Source organism: Strongylocentrotus purpuratus, unplaced genomic scaffold (assembly GCF_000002235.5).
Source record: "Strongylocentrotus purpuratus isolate Spur 01 unplaced genomic scaffold, Spur_5.0 spur5_scaffold_20, whole genome shotgun sequence".
NCBI classification, from domain to species: Eukaryota; Metazoa; Echinodermata; class Echinoidea; order Camarodonta; family Strongylocentrotidae; genus Strongylocentrotus; species Strongylocentrotus purpuratus.
This window is the reverse complement of record NW_022145606.1, coordinates 19,300,404-19,310,314: the sequence shown is the minus strand read 5'-3', so window position 1 is coordinate 19,310,314 and position 9,911 is coordinate 19,300,404.

The window sequence follows — 9,911 nt, the reverse complement described above, 5'->3', positions numbered from 1 at the left end:
GTCGGCAGGCTAATATTTTGCTCTTTGGTCAAAGTAGCAGTTGTAGATTTAATTGTTGTTATGGTTGCTATGGGTGTAAGCCTTAGTGACATTATAATTGAACTGAGCAGAGGCGGTACGGCGACTTCTAAAGTTGGGGGGGCGCCAACAAAAAAGGGTACTTTCTGGGAAAAGGGGCACCTTCAAAGGGAAATCCTCAAGCGAAAATATACAATTTTTTAGACATTGGTATAAACCCCTCTATTGTGATTACATTATCAGGGATGATTTCAATATTGTTTCTCTTTTTACATCATATAAAATATTGCTTAAGCATCATACTTTGCAGATGGGTATGATGGTCTGAAAATCATTGCGAGCGAGCAAAGCAAGCGAGGACAATTTATGAGATTTGTGAGGTCACAGTGCGAAAAATTACATCTTATAAAGAGGAAAACCCCAATCCTGATGGGGTTATATAAGCACATGCTCATAACGGAAGATTAAACAGACATTTGGTGTTACATAATTATAACATCTAGGCTAAAACTACGAGCGAGCGTGCTTTGGAGGTAAATTGCTCTTAGTCGCTTGAAATTAGGAGCACGAAATAGAGGAAAAGGGGACACTTTTCGAAAGGGTTAAGACACCTATTAGAAAAGAAAAGGAGCACGTGTCAAAGTACAAAGGCTAATTATCAGAAGTGAGAATGGGGCACCTCTAACACCTACAAAAAGAGGCACGCACCAGGGATGAAAAGGGATTTTATAAGAATGGGAAATGGGCATTTGTCGACGGAAAAGAGGCACCCATCAGATTTTGATAGGGGCATTTAAAAGAAGTGAAAGGGGCATATGAAAAAGGGATAGGTTCCTTATTAAAAAGGAGAAAGGGGCAAAAATCATGTTTAAAAGGGTAATTATCAGAGGTGAAAAGGGGCAATTATGAAAATGAAAAACGGGCTCTAATGATAAAGGTAAAAGCGCACTTTGTTGAAAGAAAAGAGGCACCGATCAGATTTTAATAGGGGCCTTTAGCGGAGGGGAAAGGGGCTTTTATGACTGAGAAGGGGGAAGTGGCTCTTATTACAAATAAAAAGAAGCACATGATAAAATAAACGGGGCTCTAATCAAAGATAAAAAGGGGTCATTATGAGAAAGGGAAGGGGCACTTATAAGAAGGAAAAAGAGCATTTATTAGGAAGGACAAGGGGGACGTTTTGAAATAAAAGGGGCATCTATATAAGATTAAAATATCACTTATCAGGAGGGGGAGGGGCACTTGTCAAAGTAAAACGAGTATCTCTCAGAATTGAATAGAGTCATTTACAAGAGATGAAAAGGGGCACTTTTAAGAATGAAAAATAATTATTTTTTATAGATGAAAAGGGGCATTTATGAGAAGGGAAATGGGCTCTTTTGTAAATAGGGGCACTTATCATAAGGGAAAGGGGCACTTATAAGAAGGAAAAAGAGCATTTATTAGGAAGGACAAGGGGGACGTGTCAAAATAAAAGGGGCATCTATATAAGATGAAAAAAGCACTTATCAGGAGGGGAAGGGGCACTTTTTAAAGTAAAATGAGTATCTCTCAGAATTGAATAGGGTCATTTACAAGAGATGAAAAGGGGTACTAATGAGAATGATAAGGAACTATTTTCATAGATGAAAAGGGGCACTTATGAGAAGGGAAAGGGGCTCTTTTTTAAATGGAGGCACTTATCATAAGGAAAAGGGCCACTTATTAAAAAGGAGAGGGGCAAATGTGAAAATATAAAGTGCGCTTATCCGAGTTAAAAAAGGGTAGTTATCAAAAGTAAAAAGGGGCACTTCTTTCAAAGTTAAAGGGGCACATTTCCTATGTAAAAGGGGGTACTTGAAAAAGTGGGGGCAATGTGCCCTCCCCTCGCCCCTACCACCACTGGTACACCAGTGGATACACCGTATATACAAGGACATTCCGTTCAGGGTCTGTATAAAGTGCAATAGTCCATTTTGGGTTTGGGCTGATGTTGTTCTCCCATTGACGGACATGTTTATATAAGCCATCGCTCATAATTATGACGAGAAATATATTTGTTTGCTCTCAGTATTTATCTTTTATTTTGTGATTGCATTTAATTACGGTCAGATGAACATTATATTGAGACCTTATAAGTGACACTGGCTGGTCACTCTATTGTTAGTAATTAGTTTTATTGGTCAATAGTTCGATTGTAATGTCACTAAATAAAGGCTTTTAAGTAGGCCTACTTTAGATAATAATTATGAGCTCACACGATGCATATTGATGGTACCTAAAATCACGAGGTTTAGATATAGCCGAGCACATAATGTATCATTTACTTTTTAACAATTTATATACGTAACACAAACAGTGTCTTAATGTAAACCCAACAAAACCCATAAAATGTATTGCCAATCATGTGTGACTCAAGCTAGTTTGTATTTATTACCATTTATGTATTACTTATCTTTTTCTTTTTCTTTGCCTCCATAGCGTTTATTCAATATGCCGGCAACAATAACATGATTTCACAAATAATTTATCAAAACATTGGAACATCATATAATATTTGTTTCAGATATAACTAAGTAAATTTGCAGGAAAGCTCATATCTTGTACTTTCAAATGTGCATTTGTTTTTAGTCTGTGAGTCATTTTTCTCTAAAATATTATATATCGAATACGAATCCCTATTATCATACTCATACTCATACAAAATTATAAATACACCAAAATGCAATCGTCATAATCAAATCGATTTTGGGCTTGCAAATTCATTTTGAGTAATAAAATAATATCTATCTCTATTTTAAGATTAAAAGCATGTAAAACTAAATCCGTTATGTATGTACTCAAAGAAGGTTTTGCTTGCCTTACGTAATATAAAAGCATGAACAACGCCTTCAGTTTATGTGCACTTTAAACAAAGTTCATCGTATAGTACACCCCATGCACTAGAACAGATTTTTCCAAAGTACTCATTAATAATGTACATGTATTATTACTATATATGTTTCGGTATTTTATTTATCTATTTAGTTGTTTATTTAGTTATATATTCGTTCATAATAAGTCCTGCAATAGATCCTCCAATCTTCTAAACGAAGCTGAGCTAGCTACGTATACACACAGTCACTATCTACCTTAAACAAATTGCGATCTTTCTTCGTTGAGCGTATTATCTTACCATTAGGGGGCGCTTATCATCCACACACAAAAATACAGGGCGAATTTACATCTACTGAAATTCAACTGTGGAATTTTGGAACAACCAACCCACTCAACAAACAAGATTAGACATTCGTGTCTAAATTGTTATGATAATTATTTTGACTGCACACTGGACCACTTTTCACTTCTGCAAGTAGAATGGATGGGTAGAAGAAAGGGAACAGCCTTCCACACGGGCATATCAAATTGTGAACACCTTTTTTCTCTCTCATCTTATGGGGTGCCGACGATTTACATTATTTTATTTATGCAAATTATATTCGAAATAGTTTAGTGTACAGAGGGGGGAATACATAAAGAGGGAAAGGTAAATAGACGGAGAGAGAGAGAGAGAGAGAGAGCTAGGAGAGAGGAGAGAGAGACAGAGAGAGAGAGAGTGGAGAGAGAGAGAGAGAGAAGGGGAGGGGAATAGTCCAATATCTGGCCGGTTCTTCATATTATATTCCCAACTAGTATTGATTCAAGCCGCCGAAGATGGCGTTATCAAGGAACAGATGTTATGATCGAATCTCTTTGAGCTGACTCCCTCACCAGTCCAGCCATTTTTTTTTCGCCGGGCGTCCTAATTTAATGATAACGCCATCTTCGGCTGGCAGCAACACAGTAGGGGGATGTTGCATATTGCGTTGGTGTGGTGGAGATCAAAATTAAATAGGCCATATTATGGACCGAGGAGGGGGGCGGGGGGGGGGGGGGGGGTGAGAGGGGGGTGAGAGTGGTGGACTATGTGGAATGGGAACGACCATCCCACTCAACAAACAAGGTTAGTCATTCGTTTCCCGATTTTGATTGCACACTGAACCACTTGGCACTATACTGCAGGAAGAATGGAAACTAAGCTAGACTCAAATATACTTCTTTTTTTTTAATGTTTTCACTTAATTTTGTTATAGGCATATCAAATTCTGGGCACGTCTTTTCTCTCTCACCTTATGGGGTGCGTAGCGAATATTCCACATTCGGTGGAATGACTCCAATTTATTGATCAATCTCTTTAAAATGTGACTGTGTAGATTGGTCAATACACTTCTGAGAACTTATATGAACTTGATATATCAAGAATAAATCATACTATACTCATACAATCATTTCGTAAAAAGGGGTAAAAAGGACAAAAATAATCCAACTTCATTCATGGGTAAGATATAGGCCTATATAAAATTCAGATTGACATATTTTTTAAAGTTTGGATGATGATGATTAACATGAATTCATTAATGCACATTATATTCAAAATAGCTTAATGTACCGAGAGAGGGGAATAGATACAGAGGGAGAGGTACACAGATGGGGGGGGGGGGGGTTGATAGGGAAGAGAGAGAAAGGGGGAAGAGATAAGGCCATTGGAAAGGGGAGAGAGGGCAGAGAAAGAGAGAGAGAGAGAGAGAGAGAGAGAGAGAGGGGGAGAGAGGGAGAAAGAAAGAGAGAGAGGGAATGATAAAGGGAGAGGGAGAAAGAGAGTGAAAGCGAGAGAGGGAGAGAGAGAGAGAGAAAGAGGTAGGGGGTAAAGTGGTCGAGAGCCTAGAAATAAGGGGGAAAGAAGCACAGGTGACATAATGACATCAGCAACTTGCCAATTTGATGCCCAATACAAGGTAGAATAGTGGACCTAAATAATCTCTGAAAAACATAATCGAACATCACTGTATATAATTATTAAGTATTCCTTAATCATCATATTTTAATAGAAGACGTACAAACACAAATGATTCCAATACAACTCAAACGTTCACTTCATTACTTTAATTTCTACAAAGGAGCATAGAGTTCAATGTGTACGTGAGTACCAATATTCATTTATTTGTCTTATCCATTTTACAAATCCATTTTGTGTGTGGATATTTTGTGACGTCAATGGCCTTTCAGTCTCGCTGTTATAAGTGTTAATATTGATTTTTTGCTCTTCTGTTCACAAGATGGTGTACGTACCTTGAACCCGTGCTAACGGTGGCTCCTCCACAGAGGAACAATATGGTCCTTGTATTTGGTATTGTCAAGGACTGCTGATGAAGCTTTACAAAGCAAAAGAATGGATTTTTTTTTTCTTTAAAATTATCCAAAGTACAGTTGCAAAGCATTGAATGTGAGGAAAATCGTAACGCAAAGTGAATGCAATTTTTTTTCACTACCGTCACTTCGCCAACAGCGACGTGCATGCATGCTGTGATCTTCAGTTTGGTTTTCAATAGGGTTGAATGATTTAGCAAGATTTTGTTTTTCCCTTCTGAAAGAGGAAGTCCATCCTGATATTTATTAGTTTAAAGAGAAGCAGAAAAATGGGAAGAACATAATTCTGTGAACAATATTTTTTTTTTGCAAACTCCAATTTAAAGCACCCCTCCTAATTGCCCTGTACTTAAAAAACTTCAACATTTATATTTTCTCTTAAGAAAATTGTCTTCCTATAGATATTAGATATAATCATTGCAGGAAGCGTAATAAATGTTGCCATCACTAAAAAGTGCTCCCTTTTAATATAAAAGCGTTCTTCGATGCCTTTTTGGGTGTATATTTTACATTACACTACATTGTGGGTTATTTATGTACCAACATTGTCAGATTATTAGTTATGTTCTCTAGCTGCCACGATTGCTTGTTATCGAGACTAGACATGACGTATATAATTACATGTATTATTTTTAAAATAAAAAGAGAAATGAAATAAAATGTGGTTGTAGTTTACATGTACTTTTTGTTATCTTCATTTCCTTTGGTGGTTGGGGAGGAACTGAAGCTGGATTACCCCCCCCCCCCCCCCCTTCTCCACATTGGGAGAGGGGGGGGGGGGGGGTCCGGCCACTCACTTGTTTCAGATAGACTAATCTTTATGAAGGCGACTGAAATCAGTCATGGCCTTGAGTGTAGGGATATAATTAGTATCGATTTGTTGTTGTTTGGTATTATCGGCGTTTCATTCTTTTTCAGAATATTTACGCCTTTCACTTTGTTTGTGTGTACTATTTGTAAATTCGTACTCTTCTAAAATCATAGTTTTTTTTTAAATAATATAATCTCAGATCCACTGGTCCTATACAGAAGGGCATCAACTCATATACTATTATTAAACTCCCTTCTGGCTAATCAGACATTTATCGGGCAAGGGGATAGCCATACGTATACCGATTTAGGCAATGGGACCAATCACTCACAACTGTGCCCCCGTTTCATAAAACTCGTTATAAATATTATAACAATTGCTAAATTTCTACGACAAATTTGCTCTCATCAGCCAATCAAATGCCGCAATTTCAGTAGCTTATAACAGTCATTGTAACTTTTTACTGATAACAAGTTTTATGAAACGGGGCCCCGATCTGTATCTTCCTTTCTTAAGCTAGAAATCCTTCTTTTTTTTAAATGCAGAATCGCATGCAGGAATGACATCAAAAGAAAGAGAGGGGGAAAAAAAGTAATTAAACTAAAACACGTGTTTTCTTTATTGGTGCTATATTTGCTTCACATTTTGATACAGAGGGAATGATAACATTATTCATTAACAAGTGTACTACTATTGTAACTGTCAAATGTTGTTAGTTAAACCATGGAAGTACAGATTAACTTTCAAAATGGAAGTTATTCAAGGAAAATCATCAAAACAGCATAGAGTCAGTCAGGCACATATGTAAAGTAAGAATCTGTAAAATATATCAATTAGCCCGAGTTTACAAAAGGCATGACGTCTGTATCTACATTTTGAAGATAAAGAAAGACATATTTAGGTAAGTAGTATAAATCGTCATGTATAATTTGAACAAAATATATTTCCATTGGGATTTTACCACAATGACGCATGACTACATCTGTGTAGCTTCAATACAATTTTTTTTTCCATTTGTTGTTATGGTCATGCCTCATTATTATTGAAAGGTCAACAAACTTTCACACCATTTTTTTTCAATGGCAGACCCTCGCATGCACAGTGTAGATTCAGATATGAGTTCTTAAAATGCAAGCTCTCAAACAGTGATAGGAAATGCATTTAATAATTTCTTTCCATGTTGGAAAGGTTCATGTACATGCCTATTTCTTTTTCTTTGAATTGACTATGGGCTTCACATTGATTACATTCATTGTGAAGGAACACAAGTTGCTATGTCAGAAATACCTCATTTAAGCCTCCTTGAGTGCTGGTCAATCCCAACCATTACGGAATGACATTTTCAAAGAATTTTCAATTTGAAACAAATATACATTACGCTGTATATAATTATAGACATTTTGATAAAAATCTAAAAATGAATGAAATGCATATAAACTAACATGAGGTACATTCATAACACAGTTTAGTGCCGATCAAACATTCATTGGTTTAATGAAACATTGAAGTTGAAATAGCTTCGTTACAGAATTTCCAACAAATAACCCTCTATGTCATATCATAAAAACAAACCTATATCAAATTCATTATTTCATAGATTTGATGAATTAATGATTGACGAGGAAGCCTAAATGCTGTTCAAGTACCTCATACTATTAATTCAATATACATTGCATCAGGTATCATTAATAGGTTTTTTGTTTGTTTGGGTCTATAATATTTTGTATTCAAAATAGAAAATGTCATTCCATAGCAATTGGAATTGACCCGTTACAAAAAATATGCCAAAATTGTATACATCAGAATACACTTATATGCTAAGTAGGATGATCATTTTCACACAAATTATCCACAGATCAGTCATAGGTAGATAAGCCTAATTCATTAACAGTATAATGACATCTAAAGAATAAATCTAAATTCTTAAGCTGTAGGGGTATTATGATAGAACTTAAAGCCATACATATTGAAAGGACTGTATCAATGATAAAAACAATAATTTTCAGCCTTTAAAATGTCAGTGTTGTATTAGACCCAAAGGGGAAAGAGTGCCCCCCCCCCCAAAAAAAAAAAAAAAACCATCAGCCTCATTTTTTGAGTTGCGCCATCTTCTTTACAAACATGCATCACAAATAATATTTCACAAGATATTTTAGTCAAGGTTCCTCTTCCTGTAGTACTAACTACATTATTGCATTCTAACAACCCATCCAGAATGAATAACAACCCTTATAAAACACAAGCACATTAGCACAGCCTGCATCATGGCTAAAAATTGCTTTCTGAGTTATGCATGTAAGTGTTTGTACTGGAACCCACTGCAAATGGAAAATTTATGGCAGTACTCTAAAATTCACATAATAATACAGTGCAAAGTGCAAACATCCATTTTAACTCATAGCCTGCCATAAGGCTGCATGCACGCTATTGTTAAGGTGCCATGTACACTAGCAAGCTATTGTTCCTCTGCTTCTTGCATGATTGCACGCAAATGTAATAGCAGTTATTGTTCATGCCCATTTGACTGTGCCTAGTGTTTGCACGCGCTATTGATAGTACCATCGCGTTAATCCGATCATCTCATTATTAACTTGGCACTGCAGGGATTTGGGGCTTGGCACTGCAGGGATAAGAGTTAAAGAACAAAATACTGTACCTTACACTGCCATGTCCCATTCAAGTGTTAGTTTTAGGACAAGAACATACAGTACACATACTGTAAATTATATATTTTTTAAAGCATTTATATTAAAGAAAGTGTGGGAGTGGCAGTATGAGTGATACATTGTCACAGACTGTTAATATTTCAGAAGGCAGACATGAAATCAGGATGAAAGTGTCCACAAAGTAACAAATGTACATTTCACTCCATCTCCTATTATTTTGATCTAAAATTATAATTGCATGTACCAAAAGAGAGTCTTTATGTTGTAAAGAATAAATTAGACTATAATGGTCAATCACAAATATTCATTGCGTAGAACTGTGAATATTTAACTTTTCATATACATTTGGGTATGTTATTGTTTGCACAAATGTATGCACACCCACACAAAAAACCGATTTAGTATGGTATGATCATAAAATGTACAATGTATTTGCATACCGTAACCTTTTTAATAGTGACACTAATTGGTCTGCAATAATTAAACATTTTCACTATCTTTTCTTTCTGATACATTGTAGGTTCCATGGTGTTAAAAACTGTTTGGTTTCCAGGCTAAACACTGCCCCCCCCCCCCAAAAAAAAAAAAAAAAAAAAAAAAAAAATGGTAATAATAGTATGTATAATAAATGATTGTTTTCTGTAAATAGAAAAAAAAAAAAAAAATAAAATTACAAAAAAAAATGTTTTCCTATTTTAATATCAAGTTATATCCCGTAAATTCTACTCTGAATAACTTTCAAAATATATTGTATTTATAAATAAACATTAAAAAGAATGAACTTGGAATATTTTTGAATAACGGAGGGGAGAGGGGAACCCATTTATCTATAAATTATAATATTATAAAATCTTGTTTTTGGGGTAATAATATAACACGTCCTGTACGTACATACATGTACATACACTGTACATTCAATGTCTCTGATTATATCCTACACACATCATAACAAAATTGTACATACTAGGTAATATTTAAGTATGGTTATAGAGATTAATATACCTGTAAGTTTAGAGCCACTATACAGCAAGCATATACATGTATTATTTTTTTTTCTCATTTATTTGAACGAGTTGTTAGCATTTCTTTTATTTACATTTAATAAAGCATCTCGATATACATTCTATAGTACTACTGTCTCCACTAACACGTGTCACTGACTCCTATGCAAGAATGCGCATATTAATATAAAAATTAAACAAATTGACTTC